This window comes from Carlito syrichta, unplaced genomic scaffold, assembly GCF_000164805.1.
Source record: "Carlito syrichta isolate Samal-C Ts95f unplaced genomic scaffold, Tarsius_syrichta-2.0.1 Scaffold316493, whole genome shotgun sequence".
Lineage (NCBI taxonomy): Eukaryota > Metazoa > Chordata > Mammalia > Primates > Tarsiidae > Carlito > Carlito syrichta.
In genome coordinates, this window is record NW_007260589.1 from 348,617 (window position 1) to 367,485 (window position 18,869).

The 18,869-nt window shown below is 35.5% G+C and overlaps 1 protein-coding gene across 2 annotated transcripts in view; it reads right to left on the minus strand.

The window, feature by feature from the left end:
- TBC1D12 (TBC1 domain family member 12) overlaps positions 1 to 18,379 on the minus strand; it is a 56,635-nt gene extending 38,256 nt beyond the window's left edge. The window contains exons 1-3 of one of the 2 annotated variants that reach the window (XM_021707311.1): positions 18,259 to 18,379; positions 13,606 to 13,642; positions 2,046 to 2,161 (exon numbers count right to left, since the gene is read on the minus strand). The gene's annotated coding sequence lies outside the window, so the exon portion shown is untranslated. The remainder of the gene's footprint in view (positions 1 to 2,045; positions 2,162 to 13,605; positions 13,643 to 18,258) is intronic. The other variant, XM_021707310.1, reaches the window with a different exon arrangement.
- Between the last annotated feature and the right edge of the window lie 490 nt (positions 18,380 to 18,869).

Genomic DNA, 18,869 nt, shown 5'->3' on the forward strand with positions numbered 1-18,869 from the left:
AAAACGAAAGTATTTTTTCAGCTGTTTATACATTTCTTGGTACACTGAATTCTTCTTACAATGCTATTGTGTCTACCATATTATTTCACGTCAATTTCATTGAACACTATTTCTAGGAACTGTTGGTACAAGTTACAAGAAAAATTTAGAGAAGTACCTATTACTGAAGGTTGAAGAAGTCAACAAAGACTTGATAGAAAATACAAAGCCTAATTCTTTTTTGAGTCAGAGTCTCATTCTATATCCCAGGCAGATTGCAGTGGCACACTCACGGCCACCGCAGCCTCGACCTGCTGGGCTCAGGCGATCCTTCCACATCAGCCTTCCAAGTAGCAGGAACTATAGGCATGACTACCATACCCGGTTAATTTTTTGATTTAATGTAGAGAAGAGGTCTCACCAAGTTGCCCAGGCTGGTCTCAAACCTGAGGACTGCTCAGGCAATCCTCCAACCTCAGTCTCCCAAAGTGCTGGGATTACAGGCGTGAACCACTGTGCCAGGCCAAGCCTAATACTTAAAGGACTGGGAAGGTGAGAAGTAGAAATGAGATATACGCTTTCCAAGTAAGGAGAATAATAAGAGCAAAGGCATGAAAGAAGAACCTAAAGAGACAGGTGGGTAGGACGTAAAATAGAGTATGGTGCAAAGAAAGATTTGTCCCAAATACTGTCTAAAACAGAACTTTGTGCATGGTATTTTCACAAATTTTTGAGTGATTATTTTCATAAAATGTTGCATGGTATTTTCATATTTTCCCCTTCTGCGAAGAAATTAACATTTCTGGTTCTTTTTAAAAAATCTATTTTGTATGAATTTTAACAAGGTTGAGAAAGCTATTCTGGGAACTTAGTTATCTGCCTATTCAACTGAAAGTTAGTTGTCAAAAGATTTTAACAAGACATTCTTTTCTTGCTTATTTAACCATTCTTGTTTTCCTATAAATGTCTCCACCAAGAAAGGAATCTTTGAATTGGCCTGGTTCATTTTCCTCCCTGAGAGCAAGTATGAAATAAAACTTTGACATGTTCTCACAAATATATTTCTAAAAAGCTTTTTTCTTACCAATGAAAAATATAAAATATTCATCAAATCCTAAAGAAGTATCAAGATCACAATTCTTTAGTATGAAGTAAAGTAATCAGAATTTTAAAATAATGTACTTATCTGTCCAGGTTTTCATCTCCTGCAATTTCTAAAAAATATTCTACTCTCCCATTTGGGTCCATATTCTTTTATTATGGCCATCAGTATAATGGGTGGGGAAAAGTGTAAAGAAAATGGCAAGAAAAGCTAAGAAATTTTACACTAGGAAAAAAGATAATTCCAATAAAATTAAAAGAACAGGTCCAGAGAACCTAAGAGATAAGAAAAGGAGTTAAGAACCAAATGATCTTGCTTTTGGAGGGTGTGTTTTGTTTAATAATATATCAGACAATATTTTGAAGAGCAGCAGCACTGTGAGGGCACAAAGAAGGTTTTCCTGGGCATTATGAATATATTCTTAATAACGACAGTAGGCCAATAGGCTGGCATTCAGTATATAAAAGGCAAGGACAAGTGTATCTTGAGGACATATTAAAGGACAAGTGTATCTTGAGGACATACCATGTTAAGATAAGGAGCGGAGGGTTGAAATAGAAAAAGACATAAAAAGCCAAGATTTTATATTTTATATACTGGCTCATAAAAACTTCTAGAAAACATGCATAAGGCTTGGAAATCAACGAAATATTCTCTGCCAGGCGTGGCATCACATGCCTGTAGTCCTAGTTACTCGAGAGACCCAGGCAGGAGGATCGCTTGAACTCCAGAGTTCAAGACCAGTTTGCACAACATATTGAGACTGTCTGTCTCTTAAAAAAAAAAAACAAAACAACTAAGAATATAGTTTCTCCTATCAGTTCTAGGATACGTAATAGGGATTTTAAATTTTTAGAAAAATTCATTTCTGTATTTAATTTCTTAATACCTTTTAAGCATAATTGCGAACAAATTTAAAGTTTGAAATATAAACACTGTTTCTGATGATTACTAAAATACTTACGATGGTCGATCCTCAAGAATCAGGGCAGTGGTAGAAAGTGGCTCAAATTCAAAATTCTTACGCCTTGAAGACTGAGGTGGTGGTTTACAGGTCCTCCCTGTTCGTGCTTCATATTCCTAGAGGAAATTAAAATATACTTTCTGCAAAGACTGCTCCAACTTTCAGTTTAGTAGCAAATTTGTATCATTAAGGGTATTATACTATAATGAGTGATACATACCATTCATAAACTAATTTAGTAAAAATATCAAGCAGACAGAAAATAAAAGTCAAGTTATTTTTCCCCCTAAAGCAACGTAAAATATGAATTTATGCTACAAAGCTATCAAGATGTGTTAAGAAAAGATACAAATGCTACAGATTATTAGGTAAAGTTTCAGGGAGATGTTCTTGTCTTTCCTAACATCAGCTATCCAAGTTCAGCCCTGAGTAAGCTACACACAGATAAGTCTACTTTCTAAACTTTCAGATCAAAGACGGGAATATTGAGACAATCCCACTGTAATATTTTGAATATCTTTCTCAGGGGTGACACTGAGCTTCTAATCTAAGTATGGTTTTAGATTCCAATCTATTATGAATCTAACTACTACAAATATACCCACTTACTCTCTATTGAAACAACACTTTACCAACACATCTTATCCAAAAATGTGGCCAAAGACTCTTCAAATATTTTACTAAAATTAAGAAACTGTTTCTATAGTATTTCTCTAATTTATCCAATCTTTAATAATCCTATTAAAAGCAAAGAAGTTAGCATTATATATGTTCTTAGTAGACACATTTCAATTTCTCCATTCATGTATTCTCTTTCATAAATGTTCACAAATGTCTAAGATTTATTTCTAGAAATTTGCCAAAAATCAGTAACATTTTACTAGCTTGAAATTTCCAGAACCCACATGTATCCCTTTCTGAAAAAACAAGATAGCATCTAATCACTTCCAGGTACCAATTATATTGTTTATGACATTCTTAAAGATGATGTAATGATTTTATGAGCTACGCAAGTCCATTGGCAGCTGGAGAAGACACTGATTTATATGAAGAAAACAAAATGCACTTAAAGAGGTCAGACGTTTTATTAACTAGTTGCTCAACTACCATGGTCTGTAATTCATTTTAAACTATTGTTACATCTTTTCCAACTCAAAGACTATGGAATCAGGTAACTGTAAAAAGAAAACTAATGGTTCCATACCTCTTAAAAATGTAATGATCTTCTTGAAGCTTAATCTTACCTGAAATATTACTTTTAAAAAACAACTTATGTTGTCTTAAGCATTTTCTATAAACTTACTTTCTTATTTTCTATAAGCTTACTTTGTTTATAAAGTTTCATAATCGAGCTGGGCTCGGTGGCTCAGCCTGTAATCCTGAGCCTTTGGGAGGCTGAGGTGAGTGGACTGCCTGAGCCCGCGGGTTCGAGACCCGCCTGGGCAGCGAGACATCATCTCTACAATAAACCAAAAAGTCAGCCAGGCGTGGTAACGCATGCCTGTAATATTGGCTACTTGGAAGGCTGAGGCAGAAGGATCGCCGGAGCCCAGCAGGTCGAGGCTGCGGTGGCCCGGGAGCAGCCACTGCACTCCAGTCTGGGTGACAGAGTGAGACTCCAACTCAAAAAAAAAAAAGTTTCATAATCATCTTTATTTCTGCATTTCCCATTGCATCTACTGAATCTATGTTCTGTTAATCTGGGAGTTCCACTGCATCGTCACACTGGGTTTTTAGAAATGCGTCCGTTCTCAAATGATTCAGGATTGTACACATTTATGTTCATTAACTCCCATCCCAAAGAACCATATTTTATCACATTCAAAAACCATGGAGTCACTCAATTTCTTTTTGTCTTTCCAATTTTCTTTCCTAATATCTAGGATATGTATCCAATCATGCTCAATTTTTTTTCTTCATTACAAACTACAGTGTAAAATGCTCCTTTTTTCTTATGAAAAAGTCACAGATACTAGAAATACAGTAAGTTTGTAATAATTTAAGTGGTACTTTGTTTTCCTATAAGGTGACCTGGTTTCACTGCCCAAACAGAATATAATGAATAGTATGCCAATAAAAAATTTTCCATGCAAACAGATGCCAAGTGTATAGACAGCAAAATCAAACTTTTAAACCAGTAATATTAACAATTAGCATTTACTGACATTTATTACATTTAACACAGTACCATGCACTGTATTAAACACTTAACACACTTCATCCTAGAAACAACCTTCTGAGGCTCCTCACAGTAGAGAAAACTGAGGCACAAAGACGTGAACTCACTTGCTGAAGGTCAAGTAGCAAGCAGTCTAGCTCCAGAGCTGGGCCTGTTAAAGAGCTATTCTGCTGCTATAATAACAGAAAGTGAAGTATCTATCTATGACATTTTAAAATAATGAAATTCATAAAAACACTCATTGAAAGGCTCATGAGGGTACACCAGACTGACAATATCTGGAACACTGATTCACCCAAGTATCATAAAACAAACCAGACAGTATGTGTTTATTGTATGATGCGATATGAAGTACACACACACACCACTACCATCCTAGAAATATTCTTGCCAAAATTAAACTCAAATTTAAATATGATTCAGCCTGCAGAATTGTGCTCTCCAATATAGTAGCCAAAATTATTGATAATTAAATGTCGTATAAGCTTAAACGTTCATTAAAAATATCATTTAATGATGCCATTCTAGTGTAATTAAAATTATGAATTATCAGAAATAGTAAAATATTAAATACCAGTACTTTCAAAACTGACCACAAAATGATATCCTAGTTACTAGTAAGGATTTTTAAAATTATATATACCAGAAAAACCAAACAGATTTAGGCAAATTTATCAGACAATTAACTAACCAAGAGGTTTGCAGCATCAATCAGCTACTCCACTTCTCTACTGCTTTCTCAGCTCTTCCCTCCTCCATGTGATTTGAATACATATATATACACATAGAAACTTAAATAAGTATTTTATTTTCATCTACATTCCTAAAAGTTGTATATACAAATTGGCCAAAAAAAATTCTCCAACAAGACACTGCAGACTGCCAACTGTGAACGGAGTAATTCACACCAACTTTCTAGCTGAAAACAACCTCGTGAGCTCAGACAAAGGGGAAACAAACAAGGTGAGTCTAAGGATCACATCACAGCTGGAGACATCAGTGCAGAAGCAGGAACCCAAAGAAAGGCTGGCTGCAGCCAGGTTGGGTGGCTCAGCCTGTCATCCCGTGCCTTTGGAAGGCTGAGGTGAGTGGATTGCCTGAGCCCGCGGGTTCGAGACCCGCCTGGGCGGCGAGACCTCATCTCTACAATAAATCAAAAAATCAGCCAGGCGTGGTAGCACATGCCTGTAATTCCGGCTACTTGGAAGGCTGAGGCGGAAGGATCGCCAGAGCCCAGCAGGTCAAGGCTGCGGTGGCCGGGAGCAGCCACTGCACTCCAGTCTGGGCGACAGAGTGAGACTCCAACTCAAAAAAAATAAATAAATAAATAAGGCTGGCTGCTAGTTTGTTAAGTCCAAAAGGGAGGCTAGAATTTGGGGGACAGAGTAGCAGAAATGAAAGTCTTCCACTGAGAAAGAACTCCAGAAATTGGCATAACAGCCCTCTGCAGTCTTTAGTGGAATATCAAGTTACTATGTGTAACATGAAACACTACAAAGCTGGACAATGAAGAACTTCTGGGGAAAGAACAATTACTAGGGAGCTGTAAGCAAAACATTTCCCAGAGCTCACGCAGGGCTGAGAATTATTCATATCTTCTCATTACCAGAATAAAAAGTCATCACTGAATACATAAGACATTCAGGAGAGATCCCAGAAGATCTCTTTGTTGGATGTCAGACATTGTAAATTTTACATTACTGAGTGCTGAATAATGTTTGAATCTGTTCTGTTCAACAGTTAAGTTTATCGTACATTAGTCTGAATCTTTTATGACTTATTTAAAAACAATTATTTAGTTCGGATCTAGATTAACATTTTCTTTAGAGCCTATTTGCCTCACAATTAAGAAATCAGCAATGAACCTACTTCCTTTTGCAGAGTTCAATCTGCAATTAATGTCATCCAGAGAAATTTTCATTTCAGATCTTGCATACTAAAAACTGCAGAATTATTATCAATGAATTTGAGAATAGAGCAACACAAACTATCCAAAATTAAGCACAGAAAATTTGAAAAAATATAAGCAGAGCTTTAGGGAACAATATTAAGCAGCATAAATTATGTGTAACTGAAGTCTGAGGTACAGGGGGAGAATATTTGAGGAAACCATGGTTGAAATTTTGCTAAACTATATTCACTCAGAAAGTTCAATAAATTCTAAGCAGAACACAAATAAAACCACACCAAAAGATATCATAATCAAATTGTTTAAAAATAATGTTTAAAAAAAAGTTTTTAAACCAGCCAGAAAAAAAGTAATTATGTAAAAAAGACTGAATATGAAAATGACCACAGACTTCTCCCCTACAACTGTGCAAGTCAAAAGACAATAGAAAAATCTTTAAATTGCTAAAAGGGGGGAAGGGGGAATATCTATTGGCTTAGAATCCTATGCCAGAAAAAATATCTTTCAAAAGTGAAAGCAAAATAAAAATATTTTCAGACAGGAAAAGCTAAGAGAATTTGTCATCATTAGACCTGCAAGATATTTTAAAAGAAACTAGTCAGACAGAAGGAATATATCACATGAAAATATGGATATATACAATGAAATTAAAAGCATCAAGTCAGGCATAATGGCTCACACCTGTAATCCCAACAGAGGCTGAGGCAAGAAGATCACTTGAGCTCAAGAGTTTGAGATCAACCTGGGCAGGACTTATAGCGAGACCTGTTTCTACAAGAAAATCAAAAAATTAGCTGGGCATGGTGGCACGCATCTATAGTCCTAGCTATTCAGGAGGCCAAGGCAGGAGAATCATATGAGAAGCTCAGGAATTCAAGGCTGTGGTAAATTGTGATCATGTCACTACACTCTAGTCTGGGTGGACAGAGTGAGAACCCTCAACTCAGAAAAAATAAAGTAAAATAAAATGCACCAAAAATAATAAGTATGAATGAAAATAAAAAATATTTTACTTATTTCTTAATTTTTAAAGACTAGTTTGACTATTTAAAACAAAAATATACTGATAAATATATTAAGGGGTTTACAGCAAAAAGGGAGAAGGGAGAAAATGCAGTACACTGTTGTAAAGTTCTTACATCATACTCTAAGCGCCACAATGTTATTTGATGGTTGACTGTAATAAATGAAAGATAACTATCACGAGTCCTAATATAGCAGTTCTCAATGTGTAATCAGAAGACTCAGGTGTCCAGCAGATGTTTTCATGGAGTCTGCAAAGTCAGAACTATATTCACAGCAGTGTTAATAGTTTGTCTCCATCACTATGTTGACATTTGTACTAACAGTGCTAAAGCAATGTTGAATAAAACTCAGTATCCTGTACAAATCAAAGCAATGGCACCAAACAGTACTACTGATCAACTGTATTATTCGTGACACACACTCAAGGTTTAAAAAAAAGAAACAGGGCAGGGGCAGGGCAGGGTATGGCCAGACCCATTTAAGAATGTCTATTATGAAATAGTAAAAACTTTAATTGTATTAAATGTTGATCTATGAGTAAACACATTTTTACTGTTCTGTGTGATACAAGAAGAGGTATACACAAAGAACACCTGCTGCACAGCACAATACAATGGCCGTCAAGAAGAAAAGCACTTGCACAATTATCTGAGCTATAAATTGAACAAATATCATTTTTCATAAAATGATATTTCACTTAAAATGATACTTTCACTTAAAAGAAAAACTGATTGCAAACTACACTGGCAGATATTTTCTCAAAATTAGACAAAGTGTGCCTTTCATCTCCATGGTATTTCTCCAAGAAGACCAAAAACTCACTCAAGTCATAAGGAAATCATGAGACAAACCCAAATTGAGGGCCATTCTAGAAAATAACTGACTAGTACTCTTCAAAAGTGTAAAGGTCACAAAAACAAGGACAAAACGGAGAAACTGTCAAAGGCCGTAGAGATTAAAGCACAGAGATAGCAAAACACAATATGGTATCCTGGCCTGGATCCTGAGAGGACTTTAATAGAGACACTGGAAAATCTAAGTGAAGTACGGAGCTTAGTTAATAGTAATGTAGCAATGTTGGATTTCTTAGTTTTGACAAATATCCAGGGTAATACAAGATGTTAGCATTAGGGAAAACTGAATGAGAGGTATTTCAGAATTCTCTGTATTATCTTTTCAACCTTTCTGTAAATCTCAAGTTATTCTAAAATAAAAAGCTTATTAAAACAAATTAAAAAGGATGAAGTGAGACAGTGATTTCAAGGAAAGCAATTAAAAACAACTGTTGCCAGTAATAAAATTCCACCTTTCGAGGGAGAATTTAAGTGCTACAAAACTTGTAAATGCTACCATATATTTGACACCTTCCCATAGTGAAACTTTTCTAATGAGATCTGCATTAGTGATTTCACTGCAAATTTTTGATATTGTATAATCAAATGCTTTAACACTTGAAAGGTCTATTTGGTGAACCCAGTATTTCCAAATGACCAATGCGTGATATTACAAAACCATGCGTATAAGTATATCCATACAAAATGCAAGGGCCAATCACTTTGCATGAAAGTACTCATATTAATCCAGATCAATGGATTATAATAAGGATTCCACAATGTAACTTACCCTTAAGAAACTTCTACTTGATGAGTTTTGGAGTGGTATCAAAGAATAATATCCCCCAATTACCTGAAAAGTCTATTTAAATGCTCTTCTCTTTACTGTGTACATAACCGTGTGAGATTGTCTTCACAGACTTAAACTAAAACAACATATAGCAAGAAACTAAATGCAAGAATACATATGAGATTCCAGGCTTTTCTTATTAAGTCAGATACTAAAGAGATTTGCAAAAATGTAAAACAATGCCACTCTTACTACTATTTCTTTTTCTAACAGTTATTTTTCACGAATATGTTATTTATGTTAACATATAATAGCTTTATTATTGCTATTTTTAAATGACTAATACATATTTTAACATTTTAAACTTTAAGTGCAGTAATAATTGATAATCCCCATAAACAAAAACTCTGAGATCTTTAATAACTAAGAATCCAAAGGGACCATGAGACTCATACATTTGCGTACTGCTGGGTCAATAGCAACCCCTTTGTTTTACTAAAAGGTAAATCTAATAAGCTAATATTGGAGATGCAACGCAGTGCTAAAAAAAATACTCTTTTAATCCAAAAGAGAAAAAAATTTGAAAAGAAATATCAATTTGAAAAGAAATATCAAGATGGTACATTTTAAGCCCAATCTTATCAATAATGACATGAAATGACACACCATTTTAAAAGCAGAGAGTATCAGACTGTCTATAAAAGCAAGACCCAACTACATGCTGTCTACAAGAAATTTACTTTAAATATAAAGACAGATAAAAAATAAAAGTATGAAAAATGAAATGTCATGCAAACATTAATTGAAAGCAAGCTCTAGTGACTAAATAAAAGTCAGACAAAAACTCCATTAAAAAAATACATGCCGGGCTCGGTGGCTCAGCCTGTAATCCCGTGCCTTTAGGAGGCTGAGGAGAGTGGACTGCCTGAGCCCGCGGGTTCAAGACTCGCCTGGGCAGCAAGACCTCATCTCTACAATAAATCAAAGAATCAGCCGGGCGTGGTAGCGCATGCCTATAATTCCAGCTACTTGGAAGGCTGAGGCGGAAGGATCGCCGGAGCCCAGCAGGTCGAGGCTGCGGTGGCCGGGAGCGGCCACTGCACTCCAGTCTGGACGACAGAGTGAGACTCCAACTCAAAAAAAAAAAAAAATACATTATGGGGGCAGAAGACATTACATTGATGGTAAAGGGGCTAATTCACAAGACAATATCAAAATAAAGTCTAAAAAAATGAAACAAAAACTGACAGAAATAAAAAGAAAAATAATCTTTAATTACTCCTCTCTCAGTAAGTGATAAAAAAGTAGAAGCCAAAATATATGGCTTAATGCTATCATCTAACATGACATAAACTGGCATAAACTTGTAAGCCTCAAGAAATCAAACAACTTGAACAAAAGGTGAACAAAAGACCTGAACGACAGCTCATTAAAGAAGATATACAGATGGCAAGCAAGCACACAAAAAGATGTTCAACATCACATATCATATATCTTCTCTTATGATATGATCCAGCAATCATATCCCTTAGTATTTATGAAATGAACTGAAAATATATAACCACATCAAAACTTACACACGGAGGTTTATAGAAGCCTTATGCACAATTGCCAAAACTTGGAAGCAACCAAGATGTTCAGGAGCAACCAGCAGATGAATGGATAAACAGACAACAGAACAGTATTCAGTGCTTTAAAAAAATGAGCTATTAAGTCATGGAGAAAACTTCAATGCATATTACTAAGTGAAAGGAACCAATATGAAAAGGCTACATACATATTGTCTGGTTCCAACTACAAAACATTCTGGAGAAGGCAAAACTATGGAGACTAAAAAGATCCATGGCTGCCAGAGATTGACTATACAGGAGAGAGGGATGACTATACAGATCACAATTCTTAGGGTAGTGAAACTGTTAAAAGACAATGCTACAATGGTAGATACATGTCATTAAACATTTTTCCAAACTCACAGAATGTACAACACCAAGAGTGAATGCTTTTTTTAAACCATGGACTTTGGGTAATGATGTGTCAATGTAGGTTCATCGGTTTAATGAACAAACCACCGTGGTGCAGGGGACAGGGATTGTATGAAGCTTTCTGTACTTTCTGCTCAATTTTGTTATGAACCTAAAACTGCTCTAAAAATAAGAGTATTAATTTAAATATGTATCTATATGTACATATGTATGTATATACACACACACACATGCATCAGCAGATCTAATCCAGCAATATACAAAATTAACTGATATGACAATTGTCATATCCCTGGAATACAAAGTTGGTTTAACAAACAAAAACCAACTTATACAACTTAATCATTATTCAGAAAAATGGCCAAAAAAGACTGCACCTGAGTTTTGCCTCATCTGAATGGACCAAAAGCTAAATGTATAGTGCCATCACATACCTGAGAGACATAAATCAAATCTGAATGATAATATCATCTTAGCCTTCAAATTGCTTTCTATATATGATGTTTCAAATATTATATGCTTGCAATATTACACTCAGCACTCAAGCAAAGGGAACTAGGCACACAAAGAGTTATCTGCTAGCAAAAACTAGCAGAAACAATATTCTATATAAACAGACCTAAACAATTTCCAGACATTGGAATTTCTAGACATATGAAACAACTATACTTACTATGTTCAAGGAGATAAAGGCCAAGCTTGAAATTTCAGCAAGGAACTGTAAACTGTAAGAAGCGATATAGCAGATTTGAGTATGCATTCATTGAAATGAATGTCAGAAAATCTTAAAGAAGTAATCTAAGATCAATTCAAGAATTTTGTTCTTCAAATTCTGCTACAGAAAAGACCTAGAGTTTGCTAATATCAGGTCACACACTGAGTTGGTAGCAGAATGCATTCTACCACATTTTGATGTCTTGGGTTCTGTAGCTAAAGGGATCTACCAAAAAGAAGGTGTCCAGGGTGGCAATATGTGAAAAGATCAGACTGGGTTCAAAGGGAGGGTGGCAGGAGACCTTAAAAAGATTCTTAAAGACATAAATTATGAGGACTGGGAAGAAGAAGGAATAGTAGAAGTTTCTCTTCCAAAGACAAGAAGAAAGCCAAAAAAAGCCTGATATATACACTGATATATACATTAACTGACTTGATTTTGAGATTCAGTGGACAGTGGGAACACTCCATTTACAGTGGCTAGCACTAAACCACATTATAAGTAAATACTTCTATTTCTATATGCTGTGGACCATTTATAGAGAGCAGAATAATGTTACAGAAACAAAAGAAACTCCCCATATGAACATCTCTACCACCTCAAGACCATGTCTTCCCAAGGTAAATGGAATCTCTTATACAACTTGATCCAAGAGCCAAGGAAACCAATATGCTTGGGGTAGAAAGGATTTAGCCAATTATAATGCCCTTATTAGTGCTCAATTTTATTTCAGTTCTATGAATTAGGAGACGTAAAAACTATCCCATATTTCAAGCTTAAATGAAACCTTGGGGCAAAACATTTCTTGACTCTCCAGCATATAGGAGTGCCTTAGTAAACCATTTTGGCAAAGTTATTAGCACAATTTTGTTTGTTCAGTCTGAAGCCTTACATAACATACAAGTCTGAGATAAAGACAGAATGAATAAAACTTTTAACATAGCTTTCATACTTCAACTATATTCATGTAACTAAATAATAGGTACTCTGAGTATTTTCAACTGTAAACTTTTCCAAGTCTCTGTTTCTGACAAAAGAAAAAAATTTATCTCAAAATTCTACCCTAATTTGTGAGAGCTTGTTTTTATTCTTCTAATTTTCTTTAACTAATTTAAGCTTCTCTCGAGACTCATATGCCTTCCCTCTCCCAAAAACACAGGCCCAGAAATGAGTTCTCTCAATTTTATGACTACACAAATTAATTTTTAAGAAATCCATTTATTCACACAAAGGAAATATATAACAATGTATCAAATACGAATAAAAAACATACATGTAACTCTACCTTTTCAAAGTGACAACAAATAACATAAATAAAGATGACAATAAAGCATGCAAGGGTGCTTCTTTTCAAGAATAAATTCTAAACATAGTCCAGCCTCTCTACAACTTAACAATGGTGAAAGAAGTACTTTATAGTATTTAGCCAAATTTTACAGCAATGGCAAGTATAATTAAAACCAATGAATCTACTTCCAAATGTCTTAGTACTACACTCACCAGTAAAGTTATTAACCAAAATTTCTCTCTTACACATTCAAGGTATTATACATTGAATTATTGCTCACAAAGCACAGATATGCTAGTTCTTTTCACAATATTATTTTTCCTATAGGAAAAAATTTCAAAAGCAAAGGCTTAACTGAGGAGAGCGACCTCTTCTACTTTTAGATAACATAAAGCTCTCAAATTAAGAAATCAGTATCTTAAAACTCTTTTTCCTTGCCTGTCAAAAGTTATGTGAAAGTGATTCACCCACTCAACTAAAACTTCACTCAGAAAATGGCATGAGTGTTGACTAAAAATTTGAGCTATCATCTAAGTACTTTAATCTCATTTTCAAAGCAGATGTCAAAGCAGATACAAAGCCTAAAAAAAAAGAATCACTTTCTGTTGAAAGATTGTCAATTTGACATAGTTTATATTTAATCTAGTATGTAACTGTATCACAACTATATATAACATAGCTCATTTGAAATCATTCTCACTTATAGTGTGGAGTTCATAAGACTATTTAGCTGCATTCCAACTTTGCCTACTAATTTTGAAAAACCAAAAACCCAATTCACTAACCATAACTGACATACTATTTATAATTAATAGATGTAATTTTTAACATGGCTCACCAACTGGTTCAAAAGGCCACAAGCAGGAATTTCACATCTGCAAGAGAACACATGTGATAATCCTCAAAAAGTAATACTACGAATATTCTTGTGATTTGGAAATTGATCAAGTTAAATGTCAAACTTCAGTCAGCTTGACTTTGCTATTATCCTAAAATGTTTATGCATCCTTACTGTTAATGTGGAAAGCAGTAAAACTGTCACAATTTTAATAAAAGGTACTATAGAAATAAATTTTTTAAAAAAACATTTAACCTGTAGTTTTACTTATGAACAGGTATCTCTGAAAAGCTATAGGTACAAAACATGCAAAGGCAAATTTCATAAGTATATGTATATAAATATATGTGGTGATATTTTGTTCTTGAAATAAGTTGCAGAAAAACATAATACCATATATGCAAAATATATGTGAAAATAATTGTGTTTTCCACACATAAAAAGAATAATTTTTTTTTTTTTTTTTGAGTTGGAGTCTCACTCTGTCACCCAGACTGGAGTGCAGTGGCCGCTCCCAGCCACCGCAGCCTCGACCTGCTGGGCTCCAGCGATCCTTCCGCCTCAGCCTTCCAACTAGCTGGAACTACAGGCGCGCGCTACCACGCCCGGCTAATTTTGACTTATTGTAGAGATGAGGTCTCGCCAAGTTGCCCAGGCAGTTCTCAAACCCGCGGGCTCAGGCAATTCACTCACCTCAGCCTCCCAAGGCACGGGATTACAGGCTGAGCCACCAAGCCCGGCTAATAAATTTTTAAAAGCCTAAAAATATGAAGGGAAAGTGAAATGAGATATATCATTCTACAATATCTTATATTTTATAAAGAAACTATAAGCATGTGTTATTTGTGTAATTAATAATACAGAAAAAAGTTTAAATCAAATCTTACTTTTCCTTACTGACTTAGTGTATAATCTTACAGAGGCCTTTCCATTAAAAAAAAGTCTGAGGTCGGGCTCAGTGGCTCAGCCTGTAATCCCAGCACTTTGGGAGGCCGAGGCACGTGGACTGCCTGAGCCCGCAGGTTCAAGACCCGCCCGGGCAACTTGGTGAGACCGTGTGTCTACAATAAATAAAAAATAAGCTGGGCAGAGTAGCGCACGCCTGTAGTTCCAACTACTTGGAAGGCTGGGGTAGAAGGATCCCTGGAGCCCAGCAGGTCGAGGATGCGGTGGCCGGGAACGTGCCACTGCACTCCAGTCTCGGTGACAGAGTGAGACTCCAACTCAAAACAAAACAAAACAAAAAAAAGTCTGTCCCAATAACGTAATTATACTCATACTTAAAAACATGGCAACTCAGCAGGGCACAGTGGTGCATGCCTGCAGTCCCAGATACTCTGAATACTGAGATAGAAGGATCACTTCTGCCCAGGAGTCTGAAGCTAATCTGGCCAACAGCAAGACCCCATCTCTAAAAAAAAATTTTTTTAATTAAAAAAAATATGGTAGGCAACCCCTTCAGGTCCCCTCCCACTGTGGGAGTTTTTCTGTCCTCTCAATAAATCCTGCTTTCTAAAAAAAAAAAAAAAAAAAAAAAGGCAACTCCTTTCTGAATACCTGATTTTTTTTAATTATTAGCCAGTGAAATACCACTACTACTCTAATTTCCTAATCAATCTTTCTGCTTTACCATTCAAAAATCAGGAAAGGCTGGACACAATAGCTCACACCTGTAATCCCAGCACTTCTGGGAGGCCAAGGCAAAAGGAATGCTTGAGCCCAGGAGTTCAGGACCAGCCTAGACAAAATAGTGAGATTTTGTCTCTACAAAAAAATCAAAAAATTAACTGGGCATGGTGGTGTGTGCCTGTAGTCCCAGCTACTTGGAGGCTGAGGTGAAGAATCATCTGAACCCAAGAGGTCAAGGCTGTGGAGATCACTCCAGCCTCAGTGACAGATAAGACCCTGACTCAAAATAAAAAATAAAAAACAAGTGAGACATCTCTAGAAAGCACAGAAGAATTTACTTTTAGTATCGCCCCATTTCTTCAAGCAGTTTTATGCCTGAATTACGAGTTACTTCTTAATTTCCTAGGGCCTTAATAGTTTAAGACCCTATTTTAAAACAAGACAGATAAACATTTGTCATAGCCTTGTGACAATATCTTCACTTTTAGTTTCTGATTCCAAACATAAAACATCCATGTGAAAGGAGTATATAGTGAAGGGGCTCAAATAGAGTTTTATATTCATAATGTTTTACATAGTTCAAGCCAAAAAGATGTTTTCAAGTTGGGACAGAGAAGTAAAGCTATACATTTACCAATACTATAAAGAGAAAATCACACCAACTTGAAAATGATAACTGCAGGGAATAGGACAGCAAAATTAGATAAATGGAGAGTAGAAAACACACTTAAGTAGGTAAGGTAGAAAGTAAGAAACAGAAACATACTGCATCACATGGTGAAGGTGACACATATTTTGAAGGTGGAAAAAGGTACAATAACTTGACTATCCACAATGCCCCAGAAACAAACAGAACCACAGAAAGGGCAACAAAATACATATTTATACCGAAACACAGCTAAAGAGCTCAAAAATAAGTAGCTGGGAAACTTATTATCTGTCAAAGACAAAGAAGGGTCTACAGAGAACAGCAACTGCATTTCAACTCCTTTTTCCGACATAAAAAGAACTGTTCTTTTCCTGACCACTCATAAAGTTTTCACACTATAAAAAAGAGAGAGATGTGAGGCCTTGGCTTTTCAAAATGAAAATAGCAGATTAAAGGCATATATATGTGTATGTGTATACACACATAAAAATATATATTTAATATATATTTATTTTAAATATGATTACACAACTAGGAGTTTACTCAAAGACTTATGGTAAGAAAATATCATAGAATGCTACTTTATATAAGAATATAAAAATATATGTTTAGGTTAACTACCATAAAGTCAAGAATACCTATACAAACATTCAGTAGCAAGACCATTGTTTTGCCTCTAGAGGGCAAACATGGTCTTCTGAAAAAAATCTAGACAAGAGAAGTTACTTTCAGACTTTTATCAGAAAATTTAAGATGTCACAACAATAGAGGTTCCCAACCTTTTCTTGGTTATCAATGCCCTTAGGGTCTCAGTTATTTATTCCATAGCAACCACTAAGCAAAAGAAATATCTAACGGTTCTGTCTTATAAGTAGCTGCGTCCAAATTAACAAAAATGTATATCCTAACGCTTAGTAACCATTTAAAAAGTAATACACATAAATCGAAAGAAAAATGTTCTATTTCATCCTTAAATAACCACAAATAATTACTAATTTGTCGGGTATGGCTGTTGTGTACTGTATACAATTTCTCAAACCTTGAGATCAGATTAGATAACACCCTCATTTCCAGTTTCACACTGATTTTTGCACAGTATCTGATTTTTATCACAGCAACCTCAGAAAAACCAGATTCACAAAGATATGATACCACAGAAAAGTATGCAGTGTCACTTAATGCTGGAGCTGTGCACTATTTCAAATTAAGAGTCTGCACCACATAATGGAGTATCACTAAGTTTGCCTCAAAATTTTAAATATTCCATGGGTCCCCTGTGCATTAGCTGCAGCACACCAGAGTGCCTGGCCACAGTTTGGGAATCATGGCACTATAGTTTTAAATCCTATTAAATAAGCAAACTATTCACTACTTGTAAATAAAATTAACTACAAGCCAGGCATGGTGGCAAGCACTTGTAGTCCCAGATTCTCAGAAGGCTGAGGCAGAAAGATCATTTGAGTTCAGGAATTCAAGTCAAGCCTGGGTAACATAGCAGGACTCAGGTTCTTCAAGAAATAAAAATTAAGAAAACTACAATCAAGTTTTTAAAGACCTAAAAATTATTTTCCTATATCACTTGGAAAATCAGTTTTTCTTTTGAGCAATGAAAGAAACACTGTTAAATTCCTAAAGGAAGTTTTTTTTCCAATCTGAACGATGACTGCTGCCCTAATGTGGTTATTTTTATAAATATTAATGTATTAAAACCGTAAACTACAATTAGAAAGAAGAAAAATAGGAAATGTATTATGTATCTCCTCCTGAACGATAACTTTGCTGAATTTTAAAACAATACAAACTGATTCAGTCTTACTGCTTTCCATTTGCACTATACTAGCATTGAGAAGCAGAAATCCAGGAGTCAAATAAGATCAGAAAGTCTTGAAAACTCAAGAATATAGACAAAAATAGGGATATTAGAAGAAATGGCTTCTAAATTACTAGAAACACATTATACACCAACTCTTCTCACTTATGAAGTTCTATTCTTTAAAAAAAAAAAAAAAAAAAAAAATTCACAGCCATACAGGATAAGAGAAAACATGTGGCCCGTTTTTCTAAAAAATTAGGTCATTATAAATATAATCCAAAAAATCAGCCAGGCGTGGTAGCGCATGCCTGTAATTCCGGTAACTTGGAAGGCTGAGGCGGAAGGATCGCCGGAGCTCAGCAGGTAGAGGCTGCGGTGGCCAGGAGCAGTCACTGCACTTAAGTCTGGGCGACAGAGTGAGACTCCAACTCAAAAAATATATATATATATATATAAATCCCAAAACTTGTATCTAGAAAAATAAGAATAAAAATGGAATGCTGTTAATTATAAAGAAAAAAATTGCTTCAAAAGCTAAGGCAAACTACTAGTATGTACTTACCTGCTGAATGATTTTAGAAGTTTTCTGAAGATTCTCTCTGGGAGGGACTTTACCAAATAATTTCCAACCAGGAGCACTATGGACAACTGATTTAAGTTCCTTTGTCCTTTTTGGAAAAAGGTTTCTGAAACAGAAAAAAGTTACACGAATTGTGGTTTTCTGTAACCAGAAAGCTATTTAACTATAATTTTTACAGTAAAATTATTCCCGAGACAAGTACAAAATACTTTTAAATAAAATTATTTCTACTACTTATGCCAATATTAAACTAACAAGACTCAATTAAGAACACCTGGCTTGGTCGGGTTCGGTGGCTCAGCCTATAATCCCGCGCTTTGGGAGGCCGAGGTGAATGAATTGCTTGAGCTCACGGGTTCAAGACCCGCCTTGGCAACTTGGCGAGACCTCATCTCTACAATAAATCAAAATAATAAGCCAGGTGTGGTAGTGCACGCCTATAGTTCCAGCTACTTGGAATGCTGAGGCGGAAGGATCGCCAGAGCCCAGCAGGTCGAGGCTGCAGTGGCCGGGAGTGGCCACTGCACTCCAGTCTGGGTGACAGAGTGAGACTCCAACTCAAAAAAAAAAAAAAAAAATACCTGGCTTATATA